The 16,073-nt window shown below is 42.9% G+C and overlaps 1 long non-coding RNA gene across 2 annotated transcripts; it reads left to right on the plus strand.

The window, feature by feature from the left end:
• Positions 1-4,216: 4,216 nt before the first annotated feature.
• LOC307215951 lies at positions 4,217-13,897 on the plus strand. 2 transcript variants are annotated; one of them, XR_013838783.1, is made up of 3 exons: positions 4,217-4,333; positions 4,449-4,589; positions 13,242-13,897. It is a non-coding gene; the product is annotated as an uncharacterized lncRNA (long non-coding RNA). The 2 variants fall into 2 exon arrangements; XR_013838784.1 differs by lacking the exon at positions 4,217-4,333 and having other exon boundaries at positions 4,354-4,589.
• Positions 13,898-16,073: the final 2,176 nt, after the last annotated feature.

Consider the following 16,073-nt stretch of genomic DNA (forward strand, 5'->3'; position numbering starts at 1 on the left):
TGCTCAGTCTGAGCCAGGGCAAAGCATTTCTCATATGGGTGATTCAATACTGCTTTCATTTCGTGGCACATAAATCATCCTCCCCCTTCCATTTTGTTGATGCCTGAATTGTTTACTCAGCCTGGGATTTACAACTGTTTGTTCAAGGTAGTTGCTGTGTTACTGAATAGCACACTTCCCCGACTGGACACGCTGGCACCTGTGTTGGTATTTGCACAGATATTCAGATTATTAATTTTGGCAACGCTGTGCATATATCCCCCCTTTTCTTGCCTCTACAAAATTGTTTTACATTCTATGTAACTAAGAACGGGCACCAAGGACGTTGATTCCTGCAAAGGCCAAGAGGACAACCAGACTTTCCAAGGCTGGATCTACACTGACCTGTTTAACATTATTAGAACAATATTAGATATGTCGTTCTAAAATGTCACATACTCGTTAATTAAAACTTGTTTACTTTAGGTTTTTTCCCGTCAAAATACTGTTTCCCTGCTGCTGGTTGCTATGCTGCATTTTAATAACACATTACGAATGTTAAAAATAGGATGTCGTGTCCATATATGTTATCAAAACCATTCCTTAACCCTTCCTTAATATTAAAAGCCATGAGTGTAGATCTGCCCCAAGTGTCCCTATTTTCCAAGGGACAGTCCTGTGTTTACAGAAGCCATCCCAGTTTCTGAGTCGATTCCAGAATATTTCGCTTTTCTGTAGGACGTCCCTATTTTCATCAGAGAAATGTTGGAGGGTATTGAGTTATGGAACCTCTGAACCAAGGAAATAAGTAACGATACAACCTTTAGAAGACATCTGAAAGCGGATGACTTGGTAATGATGGTAGAAGAACCAGTGGAAAGTATTAAAAGAATCTTAGAAGAAATAGAGCAATTTGGTCGAGTTGCAGGGTTCTATCTCAACAACAAAAAGATGAAAATTATTGCTAAAAACATGAATCAAGAATTAATTGAGGAAATACAACAAAGATAGAAGTGGTGAACAAAGTGAAGTATTTAGGAATATGGTTAACCCCCAAGAACATTGATTTGTTTCAAAACAACTATTTACCTATGTGGAATCAAATAAAAAGGGATTTGGAGGTGTGGGGAAGACTGAAACTGTCCTTTTGGGGGAGAATATCCACGATAAAAATGAGTGTGCTACCAAAGATGTTATTCCTTTTCCAATCACTGCCGATAATTAAGGGGGCATCAATTTTTAAAGAATGGCAAAAAATAATTTCAAGATATATCTGGCAGGGTAAGAAGCCAAGGATTCAGTTTAAGTTATTAACAGATGCGAAAGAAAGAGGTGGCTTCGCCCTGCCAGATCTGAAATTATATTACGAAGCATCATGCCTCTGTTGGATAAAGGAATGGATCAAATTAGAGAATGGAGAGCTGTTAGATCTAGAAGTATTTGATAACAAATTTGGTTGGCATGCTTATCTATGGTATGAGAAGAAAAAAATTCACAAAGGTTTCGAAAACCACATCTTCCGAAGATCACTGATAGAGGTGTGGGAGAGGTATAAAGATTTGTTGGAACCTAGACTCCCCCATTGGATTTCACCATTAGAAGTGATGAGTGTGAAAAAAATCAATATGAGGGGGAGGTGGAGAATTGGTAATAAGAGAAATGGAAAATGAAAACTTATGAAGAGGTGAAAGAATCTGTTTATGACTGGTTACATTACTATCAGATCAATGAAATGTTTAAAAAAGATTGTAAAATGTGTGGGTATGAAGGTAAAGAATCAAAATTCCAAGTGGAGGTATTGAATAATGAGTATAAAAATCTGTCTAAAATGTATAAAATGTTGCTGGAGTGGCATACAAAAGACGAAGAGGTAAAAGCAGTAATAATACATTGGGCAAGAGATTTTGGTTATAAAATACAGTATGATGATTGGATGAAATTATGGAATGAAAGGTTAAAATTCACGGCATGTACGGCGTTGAAAGAAAATGTAATGAAAATGGTTTACAGATGGTATATAACGCCAGTTAAACTGGCTAAAATGTATAAAACATGCAATAAGTGTTGGAAATGTAAAGAAAAAGAAGGTACTTTCTATCATATGTGGTGGGAGTGTAAAAGGGTGAAAGACTTCTGGGAAATGATATACAACGAATTGAAAAAGATGTTGAAATATACGTTCGTTAAAAAAACCAGAGGCCTTTCTATTAGGAATGGTAGGAAACGAAATTAATAAGAGAGACTGTAAACTGTTTCAATATGCAGTGACTGCCGCAAGGATACTTCTGGCCCAAAGATGGAAACAGGAAGAAATTCCAACAGTGGAAGAATGGAGAAGGAAATTGACTGAATATGCAGAATTGGACAAATTGACTGGGAAGATTTGATACCAGAAAGACCAAAAGTTTATCGAGGACTGGGAGAAATTTACAGAATATCTGAAAAATATATGTAATGTACAGACAACACTTGTTGGTTTTGAAGAGACTCTGTGAGATAGTAAGAAATACTGCAAAAAAGAGAGTAAGAGGAAAAGGAGCTGGGAAAGGCAATATTATGTTTAGAAATGTGTTAACAAATAGAAATTTTACGAAAGATTGACAGAGAAACTGAGGGAAGTCAAAAAATTGAAGAATGAGTGCAAAATAATTTGTTGACTGTATAAAATTGTTTGGAAAATGAATAAAAATTATTTTTTTAAAAAATAGAAGACATCTGAAAGCAGCCCTGTATAGTTTTATTGTGTTTTTATATATGATGGAAGCCACCCAGAGGGCTGGGGCAACCTAGTCAGGCAGGGTATAAACGATACATCATCATCGTCACCATCATCTTCCTAGCTTATTTCTCACAGCGTTAGCCACTACATTGCTAAATTAGGAAATGTGGTAGGGTTGGGGGTTTTTTTGCTTCATAGACATAATCAATACCGTAACCATCCGGTAAGGGCGACAGATGGGAGGATAATTTAGGCAGGTTGACTAATAATGATACTATTTAAAAACGTCTATTATTGTTTATTATAATACGGCAGGGATTGGTGCAGTGCATCTCTGTAACAGAACTAGAATCTTAAATACATAGGCACCTCCTCTGAGTCAGACGATAACAACCCTACAAAGGAGGTTTTCCTTCCCTCATTCTAGGAATTCCATCTGAAGCAGCCTTATCAGGCAGGTAAGTCCTTTAGAACTATGTGGAAAACTACTTTCACACAGCCATCTCTAAATATAAAAGCATCCCGTCAAATCCTAGGATTACCAAAGAGCCCATTAGGTATGACAGCAGCAGGGTGGAGAGTGCTTTTATGTGGGCTCCTCCAAAGACATGGCCACACTGGGGGTGAAGCCAAACTCCTGGAGAATCACAGCGCCTGCTGTGGCTGCAGAGACTGGCAACTCATAACTGCTGCCCCTGCATTGTTTTTGCTGTGTTAGCTGCACTGAAGTGACTTCCCTGGGGTACAAGGCTGGGCAGTGTGTATGGAGGTCTTGGGCTGCCCAGAGGACAAGACCCCCTTCTTGGCCTCACTGATGTGGTCCAAAAGAAAACAGAGCAATACAATTGGCACCAGCTTGGCTGCAGGAGTTGCCAGAAGGAGGCATGCAAAGCACCATCCAACCATCTTAGGGACTCTACTCCAAATTTGTGTAGGGTTTGCTCCTTAGCCTTTTTTTCTCCTAAAGATGTCCCTCAAAGCAGTGAATAGATTGAATTTCTACATCAGCCAAATTAATATACAGATTAACTGAACAACTTAGTGCTTGCTCTCATCCCCTTAGGAGCAGTATGGTGTGCAGGCGAAGCTTTTCCCAACACAATAATAAACATGATCACCAGCTAAATGTCTGCATTTCAAGATGCAGTTAAAGACTGGACTTTGGCAAGCTTAAATAGACTGATCCGTGCCAGAGGGAGGAGGGGAGTAAATTGGGATTTTGTTTTTGTATCTCCCTCCTTTTGTAATACTGGAAATCAAAACAGTAATCACTTGGAAAGTTGGAAACGCTAAAGATGCATGCAATTTTCAGTTAGAAATCTGAAACCGAATCACAGGCAAATCCAGAGTCCAGCAAATTCAGTAGTTGTCTTTACAGCTCCTGAAAAGTAATTGGCTCGGCGTACACAGCACAACATCAATTATAGCAGCATCCCCGCCACCTCCAATGTAAATGGCTTTAACGAGAATGTAGCAATGACTCATTTGTCCTTCTCGTAAAACCTCTGAGAGGTGCAAAGCCACCTTGTCCAGTTTGTATTTCACCCAAACTGTGGGAAGCAAACAGAGCAGGAGCAGATGGAAAGCTGCGTGGAAATTTCCCTAAATGGACGGTGTTGCTTTAAGAGCAAGCAGGTGGGAGGTGATACAGGCACCCTACTCCAAATAGTTGTCTATTTCTGCTGTAATACCAGCTATTGCCTGATCCCTGGTGTCCTAGAGATTGCTAGTCTCCCTTGCTTTTTGACAGCTTCATTAAACAGATGGAAGCTTTTGCGGGAAGAAAATGTGCTTTACTTCAGTTTGGCAACCCTGAATAAAAACCTACAACAAAGAGCAACTTGAGTCGAGATCAAAGGCACGTGGAGGCAAAAATATTTTATAAAAGCAGGTAAGACCGGAAAGACCAGACCTCTAAATTATACTGTGTGTGTGTTGTGTGTGGTAAACTGTCTCTCTCGACTACAATAAATGCAGCCTAGTGTGGTACTGTGATGGAAGCCTTGCTTTTCCTAAAAGGTTAGGTTTAAAATAAATGTTTGGTGACCTATTCTGATAGACTCCTCCTCACGTTTGCCTGAAAATATTATTATCCTGAGAAAACAGGGGCTGATATTTCTGGTGTTTTTTCTTGAAGAAGAGAATCATCTGAAATTTTGAGGAGGGAATTGTTGCCTAACCAGAGTGGGCTTCTGACCGAAATATGCCTAGTGGGAAGCTGTGGAAAGTCCCTTGTGAAATGACCCTGCTTCTTTTGGCCACACTTCCCAGAATGCCTTGGGAGGGATGTGACATGATGCAGTGTTGCTCTCAAGGCAATTTCAGAGAAACTTCTACCCACAAAAAAATACTCTTCAGGAGGTAAAGGGTAAAGGGACCCCTGACCGTTAGGTCCAGTCGCAGACGACTCTGGGGTTGTGGTGCTCATCTCGCTTTACTGGCCGAGGGAGTCTGCATACAGCTTCTGGGTCATGTGGCTAGCATGACTAAGCCGCTTCTGGCGAACCAGAGCAGTGCACGGAAATGTCATTTACCTTCCCACCGGAGCGGTACCTACTATCTACTTGTACTTTGATGTGCCTTCGAACTGCTAGGTTGGCAGGAGCAGGGACCGAAACAACAGGAGCTCACCCCGTTGCGGGGATTCGAACCGCCGACCTGATTGACAAGCGCTAGGCTCTGTGGTTTAACCCACAGCGCCACCCACGTCCCACTCTTCAGGAGAGCTTGGTTTTAATTCTACACAACAAATGGCCCCAAAGAAATTGATCAGCACAGCTCAAGGTAGGATTCTAATGTTTTTAACAGTGGTGCAGAAGATGCAGTTTGGGTAGGTTCAGCTTTGCATGCAAAGCTGACCAGCATTGTTCTGTCTACACAGCTGTTAAAAGAATTGGATCTGTCTTCTCCTTTGAATCTGGTTATCCTAATGGCGCATGAACAATTCACGGTTTTAAATAGTATCATTAATAGTCAACCTGCCAAAATTATCCTCCCATCTGTTATTCTTGTAGGATGGTTATGGTATTGATTATGTCTATGAAGCAAAACACACACACACATAAAAACAAACCTAGTGCATTTCCTAGTGCAGCATCATAAAACGATTAATTTAGCGCAATGGAGTGGCTAACCGAGTGAGAAATGAGCCAGGAATATTATCATCTCTGGTATGCATTTTGCTTTCCCATCCACGCAACAGAATTTCTTCATGAGACCTAGAGTTTTCTCAGCCTTTGTCTGCAACATTTGGATAAATGTGTGTACCTACCTCACAGGGCTGTTCTAAGAATAGGGCGAAGTGCTTTGTTGCAGTGGAACAGTAAGTGTGAAGTGGTTTTTAATACAGTGATACCTTGGTTTACAACCATAATCCGTTCCGGAGGTCCAGTTGTAAACCAAAACAGGTTGTAACCCAAGTTGTGCTTTCGCCAATAGGGCCTCCAAAGAAAAAATTTGGTTGTAATTAAAATAAAAAGGGGTTGTAATCCAAAAAAAGGGACACACACTTCAGGGTTTGACGTGTTTGTAATCCAAAACGGTTGTAATCCAAAATGGTTGCAAACCAAGGTACCACTGTGCTTGAAATTCGCCATTGCTTAAAATGCCCTGTAGCACCTCTACGCTCCACACACTGCCCTAAATCTGCCTCTGCCCCACCCTTCACTAAAATAATTGTCCAACACCTGCTTCCTGAAATTTGGAAGGTCTCAACCAATGAGAGAACCTTTCTGCGTTGGCCTTTCCCCACCAAAATGCCCTCCTCTGAGATGCTTATCAGGCATCTACATTGATGTAGGTATTTGACTGACAACACTATATTTCAGTCTGTGAATTCCTTTACCTTTTTACTTCCCGTCACAGTGCTTTGGGGAGGGATGCAGAAAGACAGTGACTTTGGAACAAAATGAGTGGTGTTTTGTTTTGTTTTTTAAGTGCTGAATCCTGTTCTATTTATTTATTTATTTTGTCTATGGCTTCTTAACCCTTGCACCTACCCTCCTTACTGAAAGCATAAACCACAGGAAAAGTCCTTAAACCTTTTTATTAAAAAAAGGTCTTTTAACTGTGTGTAGCCAAGGACCCCTGAGCCTATTTGCACTGAAACACAACATTTCTAACCTCTCAGAAGAGGTTACTTTGACAGCAAACTTCACCCACTTATGCCAAAAAAAATTAAAGTCTATAGGCAGGGCTTTTTTTTCAGCTGGAATTTGTCAGAACTCAGTTCCAGCACTTCTCAGGTAAGCGGCATTGCCATCGTAAGAGATGGCATTGGTTATAGGCATCTATATATAGTTCCATTGTAGTCAATTTCAGACTTTGGAAAGCAAGGCAATGAATCATATGCCATGGATATGAGGTGAAATGTGAGGTCGATCTGAGCAGCTAAGCTGAGGCAATGTCCTATTTGAGACAACGAGGTAGATTCTCAGGCTAATATTTTTCTGTGCACAGCTATAATAATTGTTAATGAATATGTTAAACGCATGAGTATTCTTGGGTACTCAATCTGTATTTCTGCTTCTTTGTACTATTTTTATCTTAGCACATTAACCATGGAAATACAGAGGGGGTTTTCTGCTTCTTTGTACCATTTTTATCTTATCACATTCACAAATGAAATATAGACGAGGCATTGTTTCTCCTTGCCAAGATGAATAGCTATTCAAACGAAAAGAGGAAAAGAAAGCGTAGCACACAAAATGGTTTCTGATTGAAATAGATAACAGTGTTCTGCAAGGCCCCCTCAAAAGAGCAATGAACAAATGCATTCTGGAAACCAGCCTGCCATATTGACAATGGGCACAATTATTCTGGGCAGAAGTCAGTGCTTCTGCACTTCAGTCCTACCTGCCTAGGTGGAAGTTGCTCTCATTTCAGTGGGGATTACTCCCAAGGAAGGGTCTAGCTCAGGGAAAGCAAATGGTGCGCTTTCTCGGTGTAGTTGAATGCCAGCTCCCATCATCCCCAGTCAGAATCTTCAATGACTGGGGGAATGATAGGAGTTGTAGTCCAACAGCTTCTGACTGGAGGGCACCATCTTAGCTACATCTGGTCTAACTTAAGTGCTGCAGGGATTTATTTAACAGAAATTTGTGGGGCCAAGCTTGACATGGTTTGTGCAATCTGTCTGGAATGTACCCTTCCCCATTGCCGCGAAATTAACAGAAGGAGCTAGTTAAATCAGCAAAACAACTGACTTAACCCCACCCCACGTACAATGGCATACCCTCCAACATTCCTCATATGAAAGTTGGTACATTCTATTCTACATCAGTATCACTGCTGAGGGAAGCTTTTAATTTTAATTTTCTGATTTATTCATTTTTTTGCATGTTAATATCTTTATTAAAGTTTTCCATGATACAAACCACCACCACCTGAAGCCCAGCTAGCTCCTGCCCCCACTCTTGGCCCCTATAACCCAATTGCCTCCCCACACCCCTCAAACTCCAGTCCCCCACAGGCTTGCCTGCACCCCACCCACCAGAACCTTCCCCATCACCCCACGACCTGCTGCTGCCCAGGGTCTCCTCCAGTCACCACCTTCTTTTCAGCCCTGACCTGGCTCTCTTTCTCCTTTTTATTTGGCCAGCTGTATGGGTGGTTATGGGACGTGGGTGGTGCTGTGGGTAAACCACAGAGCCTAGGACTTGCCGATCAGAAGGTCGGTGGTTCAAATCCCCATGATGGGGTGAGCCCCCGTCGCTGGGTCCCAGCTCCTGCCAACCTAGCAGTTCGGAAGCACATCAAAGTGCAAGTAGATAAATAGGTACCACTCTGGCAGGAAGGTAAACTGTTTCCGTGTGCTGCTCTGGTTCGCCAGAAGCGGCTTAGTCATGCTGGCCACATGACCCAGAAGCTGCATGCCGGCTCCCTCGGCCAGTAAAGCGAGATGAGCGCTGCAACCCCGGAGTCAGTCACGACTGGACCTAATGGTCAGGGGTCCCTTTGCCTTTACCTTTATGGGTGGTTATGGGGCCTGCCAGGCTGGGGTGTTGTAGCCTCCCACAGCGGGGAAGGTGGCAGAATCCCCATTGCCTCGCGCTTCCTTCCTGCTCCCCTTCCTGCTACTGCTGCTATTCCACAGGCCAACCTGGTCCCTCTCTCGGATCCAGCAAAAGTCTCTCCCCACCTCACCTTCTCCGACTCCCAGGAGTGGTGGCAAAGGAGGTGATAGTGGTGGAGGGGGAGGCCTCAGTTGGCAATCCTCTCTTCCTACTGCTTCCCCCAGTGTGAAGCCTTTTCCAGTTAGCATACCTCAACAAAGATGGGAATTTGGGACTCCGCATGACATAGGGAGAAGCCGTGATGGCTTAATGGTTTTTGTGACAGTCCCGGCATTTTCAGGGCAGTTGAAGATCATGCAATGACCATAAACCAAATCAGCCCACGACCCCAACAGCTGTTTTTAGTGAAATAGAAAGATATCGGGAGATCCATTCAGGGCTCTCACTGTCATAGTCTTTGGCCCTTAGCTGACAAGCCACTTCGGAAATTGGGGGAATTCTCAGCAGAGAAGTAGCAGACAGAAGGGAGATGCTTAGCTCTTTCTCTCCCCCCCCCCCCATCAGCTGTTACCTGAAAAACATTTCCATTAGAGTCTGGAATCCTTCAAAGATAAAGCAATTGTGCTCCAGCAATAACCCCCTCCCCCAAAAAACAACAACCAGAAAACTTAAACAAGGAACTGAAACTCACTGTTTGCTCTGAGAGTAAGAAAGAACTGTGTTGTGTTTTACAGACGGTTGACTCTTAAGCTCAGCTTTTCAACTATCGTTAAACACTACATATTTAGTTTGCTAATAAGGATGTTCAAGAGAGTGATCCTACAAAGGTCTTTTTTTCCTAAAACCGATTCTGTAAGTCACACATATTTATGATTATAGTATGATATGATAATGAAAATCATCGGTTCACCAAACATATTTTACAAGAGGATCCATGAGAGCCTTCTGCCTTGTGCCCAGCTCGAGGCTATCATAGTCAATAGCAAAGTGAACCAAGTGACCTTTAGACCAGTGTTTCCCAACCTTGTGCCTCCAGCTGTTTTTGAACTACAACTCCCATCATCCCTGACTAGCAATACCAGTGGCAAGGGATGATGGGAATTGTAGTCCAAAAACAGCTGGAGGCACAAGGTTGGGAAACACTGTTTAGACGACTCCAAAAATAGTCCTTTGAAGTTTAACAATGGATTATGAAACAAGTTGCATAAATATGGAGTGATTGGGCAAAAGCATACATTTATAGAATATTACAGCCTCTTTTAGAAAACCAGTTTAGGGATATATATTTTTCATTGCCGGAAATTGAACGGCAAAAGCCTCAATTTTCTCAGAGTCCACATGATGTTGCATGGTGTCTGCTCCCTTTGCACAATGGGGGCAACCAAATTTCATCTGCGCCCAACACTTCTACAGCAATCTGATTCTCTGAATGGTACTTCCAAGCACCAGAAGGAGGTTTTAGATATACATGTATCTTATCTATATCTATATCTGTGTCCCTAAAGGGCAGGAAACCCAAAACAGCTCAGTGAGAACTAAGCATTATCAGTGGGATGAGATTGTCAGGGGGTGGGAGAATGAAATAGAATGGAATATGTCACTGCAGATCTGGAAGGGATCCTGAGAGTCATCTAGCCCAACCCCTTGCAGTGCAGGAATCTCAACTAAAGCATTCAAGACAGATGGCCATCCAAGCTCTGCTTACAAACCTCCCAAGAAGGAGAGTCCACCACCTTCTGAGGGAGTCTGTTCCACTGTCAAACAGCTCTAACTGTCAGGAAGTTCTTCCTGGTGTTTAGTCGGAATCTCCTTTCTTGTAACTTGGATCCATTGGTTTGAGTTCTAGCCTCCAGAGCATGAGAAATGAGCTTGATTCACCTTCCATGTGACAGCTCTTCAGATATTTGAAGATTGCTAGCATTTCTCCTCTCAGTCTCCTCTTTCCAGGATAAACATACCCAACTCCCTCAACAGTTCCTCATAGGGCTTGGGTTGCAGACCTTTCATCATCTTGGTTGCCCTCCTCTGCACACATTCCAGCTTGTCAATATCCTTCTTAAATTTTGGTGCCCACAACTGGACACAGTACTCCAGGTGTGGTCTGACCAAGGCAGAATAGAGCGGTACTATGACTTCTCTTGATCAGAATATGATACTTCTTTGATGCAGCCTAGAATAGCATTACCATTTTTTTGCTGCTGCATCACACTGTTGAGTTTTTAGTCCACTAAGACCCCTAGATCTTTTTCACGTTTACTACTGACAAGGCAGGTGTCCCCTGTCTTATATTTGTACAGCTGCTGCTTCCTATCTAAGTGAAGAATCTGACATTTCCTTGTCCACAGCTACATCAGCACATAACCAGTTCTAATTGGCTGTGTACTGTTGTGACATCATCTCAATCATGACATGCTCACCAATTGACTGGCATCATTCATGTGACTACACTCTGAAAGATTAAGGTCCTGGGAAGAAAAATGGTGCCACCATCGTAGCAGGTCGTACAAATTAGGCCAGCAGTCTCAACCACTGAGCTACACAATTAAAAGATTTCATGTGATTTAAAAGTTATATAATGATGGTGTGGTGCAGAAAAAGAAAACCCACATTGACTAACAGCATTCCAAAGCCATAGAATTAATTATGCCTGCATACTTAGCAAGGTATCATTTGCATCTATGTTCCAAGTGCAAATTGATCTCCAGGAAGGACTTTTCCCCTTCTCAAGCATAGTCTTGCACAATTTGCCAGTGGGGACACTCAGCAGGCAAAACAATAAGGAAGGAGGGGTTTCCGAGGGCAATGTGCACAAAGAAACAGATCTTCAAGTGGAAAGCAAACAGGATCTGTTTTTATGGACCACAGAAACATGGTGGTATCAGAATTCTCTACACAAAAGTCATTAATGAGAAGGAATGGATCATTCTAAGTATTTACACATTGAGCAAGATTCATAGTTTGTCCATTTTGAAAACAATTCTTTTGCTTCTTGTTTTCTGGCTGAAAGCTCTGAGAGTGCATCTAAGTTGCCCTGCTCCCCAAATCCTGTCAATGTTTCTTAGGTAACCAAGAAAGTTGCTTTAAAAAAAAAGCCAAGAGATTGTTTTCTTAATGTTCTGGTGTTCTCTTTCCTTCACATATCACCACAACTTTTTGTGTTGAGCCACCATTTTAGTTGACAGAAGAATGAACTTGTTTTCTTCCACTATATAGTTCTCTTTGGCTTTGGTTGTCACGCCTCATTGTTTTAAAAATCTCCGTCCAAGGACACTTCCTCATGCTTATTCCAGGATTGTTGTTGTTTAGTCGTTTAGTCGTGTCTGACTCTTCATGACCCCATGGACCAGAGCACGCCAGGCACTCCTGTCTTCTACTGCCTCCCACAGCTTGGTCAAACTCATGTTAGTAGCTTCGAGAACACTGGCCATCTCGTCCTCTGTCGTCCCCTTCTCCTTGTGCCCTCAATCTTTACCAACATCAGGGTCTTTTCCAGGGAGTCTTTTCTTCTCATGAGGTGGCCAAAGCACTGGAGTCTCAGCCTTAGGATCTGTCCTTCCAGTGAGCACTCGGGACTGATTTCCTTAAGAATAGATAGGTTTGATCTTCTTGCAGTCCACAAAAAAACATGGGAGGGATACAACTTTCAACAGAGTCCTCTTCTTTCATCCTTTCTCCTGGCCAGCAGACCATTAGGCAGGAGTGTCAAACCTCACATGCAGACCTCTCAGTCTGATCCAGGGCCAGCGTGTCACGTTTTGTTGCTTGAAGTGAAACACAAAGTGCCCCCCCCACCTCCATGGCACCCATGGAGAAGTGGCTCAGGCATCAGCACCCATTTCTGGCGAGATCTTGCCAGAAATTGGCAGCGGGGTGGGCAGGGAGCTCACAAGGGTGCCGACTTGGCTGCTTCACCCTGCCTCATGGGTGGGCTGGTCCTAGTCTGACCCATGGGACTCTCCCCCAAGCTAGACTGCTTCCCTAGCCGCACACCTCCCCAGGTGACAGCCCTTACTGGCCTTGCTTAAACAACACCCTCCTTGAATAATTTTGCCTGGCTGGAATGTTGCCCTTGGATTCTGATCATGCCTTTTGCTCGACTGGACGGAGGATAAGAGGAGGGTGTGTGAGTGTGTGCAGAAAGGCAAAATGTACATTCTCTCTGCTCCACCCACATTTGGTTGCTGCCCTCGGGTTGCGCAAGGCTCCTCATCCCTGTCCTCAGGCAGGCACAGGTCACAGAAACTACTATTCACAACGTGAGGCTGGTGCATGGATAGTGATCTACTCCTTCCTCTGCTCCCCAGATCTGCAAATTCCTCCTGTTGTGGGCTGGCTAGGAAGGGCTTCTTTTAAAGATCAAACCATAGGCGAATTGACAGGTCAACCGGCAACCTTTTGAAAACGCTCAATTCAGACTTATTTCTTTTTCACGTCATTTTTGGAGGTGTTAGCCGGTATTGCTGCTGGAGCTATCTTGAAAACTCATGTGAGGTGTGTGGTTGTTTTGTTCCCCCCCCCCCCTCCCTTAGGTACGTGTTTGAGCCAAGACGGCCGAGTAGAAAGCCATGGTGGAAACCATCTTGGCACCGTGGACAATTGTCTTGGTCATCTTTGCCACAGTGTTCGTGATGAGCTTTCTGATGTTCCTCCCTCCAGCTGTTGTGTTGATCTGCAGGAGGAAGACCTTGTCGCAGATCTCTTTGGAGGGAGCCGTATAGCCAGCTTCGTTGAAGATGACTGCATGAGCACGGGGACTTGATGATGCTTGAGAAGTGCCATCGTAAATGTGGAGCAGGCTTTGCCTCCTCTGATATATGCAAAACGATGGATGCTGATATTCAGGATCCTGGATATAAAACAACATCTGAGACTTTTGATGCCCAATTAACTATCCTCTCTGCTTTGTTCCATTTTCTCTTTGAGAATATCAGTGGATGAAAAGATACAGAAGGAAAGAAAAGGCATATGGTCCCTGTTAACTCTGCACATATAATGCCTTTATTGCTCATGGTACTTTGCTTGCAAACAGTATTGAAAAAGAGAATTGTTACATTTAACTTATTAATGGTGGCGAGGCACTATACTGAAATCAGATATTCATAGTTCTTGTATTTATGTCTTACAAATGTGTATTTGGAATATGAGTCGATGTTTGACAGTTCAATGAAGCCAATGGCCAATCTTATTTTCTTAATTATTTATTCAATATTTGCCAGTTTCTAGTTTTGTTACGTTTTCTAACTTTGAATGTCAGTCTTCTGTGATACGCTTACAAAATGCAGCATGGATTTTCACTTCCCAGAAAATGAAACCAGATGTTCTCCCGCAGTTAATCTCCATTCTGACACCACATAGGATTCAAAGAGAGACATGGGACATCGTGTCGGGAGAGGCAAAACTTCATTTCCCTACTTGCGACATCTAACCTTCTTTCACACCCCCACCTACTGGTCCTTGTGCTTATGCAGCTAACATCACGCTGTTAACTTCGATTTCGAAAGCAGGTGAATGGAAAGCACCTGCTTTGCAGATTGGGTTAGTTGGCTTTAGCTTATATCTGAGAATGGACATTAATGTTGATTTTGCAGGGGTCGCTTTCACAAGCTGGCTCTAGTCAGCTGCCTGTCCCCTCTTGCTACTGCAGCGTGTACGTGTTCATATTAGCGCACATTTGACAGGAAATTACATATAAAAATGGAGAGAGAAAATGTGTATCAAGGAAAATTGCATACAAAAATGTGTCTGAGTGAAATGCATGCTGAAACGCTGACAAATTTTTGTGAGGACTTTTTTTTTTAATGCAAACTGATGAATGATTGTGAACGGAACTTAAACAGGTAAACTGAGAAACCAAAACTGACAGAGCACCAAGTAACTGAGTGGCAGGTTCTGTGGCTGTATTTGCTCAGCCTCCACTATTTCAATGCTGTGAAAGAAATATAGTGGCATAATTGATTTTATCAGCATCTGCTTGATGTAAGCTAACAGAAGCGTAAAGCACACAGTCAGCCTTCTACCTGACGTGCGGTCTGGCAAACAGTGTATTTAACTAGGTATACGCTCCAGAAAGGCTTCAGAAAGGAAAGACTGGTGATGCAAACAAACAGAGTATAGAATTTGTTTTATAAAGGAAGGTTTGGCCACATTGCTGCTGGCGCAATGTGTCGGTCTGACAGTTGAGCATCCTACCCAAAATGCCTTTATTTACTCTGGAAGCTGCAAGGCTGGGAAGGTTCTCAAGCTTTAGCCAGATCTGAGCTGCAAAACTTGATTGACAGTTGCAACCCCTTATCCAGTGCTTGTATCCTGCCTTATTTGGTTCAGGAGGAGGGAAGTTTGTGTTCCCCCGCTTGCAGGCTTCGCATGGGGATCTGGTCAGCCCCCATGAGAATCTGATGCTGGACTAGATGGGCCACTGGTTTGATCCAGCAAGTCTCTCCTTATGTTCATTTTGACATAGCATGAGTTCCTGTTTGCTGAGCACATCACAGGTACTGCAATGGCATGGGGTGACTGGTGGGAAAAGGAGAGGTCCTCCTGAACAGAGAAGAAAATTGAAGGAAAAATGAAGCAGACTGCGCGAATCTAAGGAAGATTAGTGAACAGAAACGGGGCTGGTGGATAACTTTTGTATCTGGAAAAGGGAAAACGGGGCAATTAAGGATTATTTTTTGGAAAGAGAAATCCTTTGGAAGGGTGCAGATAGAAAATGAGGGTTGAAAATATAGATTTCTGGGGTCTGGTTCGAAACTTTTAGGACTGAATGGGATTGGGATGCTTTGGGGGGGAATTAACTGAAAGAGAAATTATGGAGGGACCTAACACCCCACCTGTTTTTTTAATCCAGTTTGTGGTCTCTGGTAAGCTGCTAATTTGTCATTTGCAAAACGTATGTTACAGTGCAGTAACAAATACTAGGGGGAAAGGGGTGGCCCGAGTTTGGGGGCTCAGGCCCCACCCATCCTTTGTATTTACCTTTGGGCAAGTCACTTGTCTCTCAGAGCATTTGGTTTTCAAATGTGCTCAACCAAGTGCCTCTTAAAGCTTAAAAGTAGGGCATGAGATTAACAGATTCATTGTTTGTCCTCATCAACCAGCATTCAAAGATATACTGCCTTTGACCATAGGTGTTCTATTTAGCTCTCATGGCTGGTAGCAGAAACTTCTATGAATGGAGTATGAGCAGAGAGGGTAGAAACTTTGGGGGGGAACCAAAAGAATATATGTAGAGGAGTTAAGAGGAATTTTAGTTTTCCCCCCCTTTTTGAAAGGCACAAGCTCCCTCTGCAGTTTGCAAAGGGAAGTGAATATACTTTCTTAGAACAAGGTGATAAGTTCTTAAACCAAGCAGTGATGTTAGC

This window comes from Podarcis cretensis (assembly GCF_951804945.1).
Source record: "Podarcis cretensis genome assembly, chromosome: 5".
NCBI lineage: Eukaryota > Metazoa > Chordata > Lepidosauria > Squamata > Lacertidae > Podarcis > Podarcis cretensis.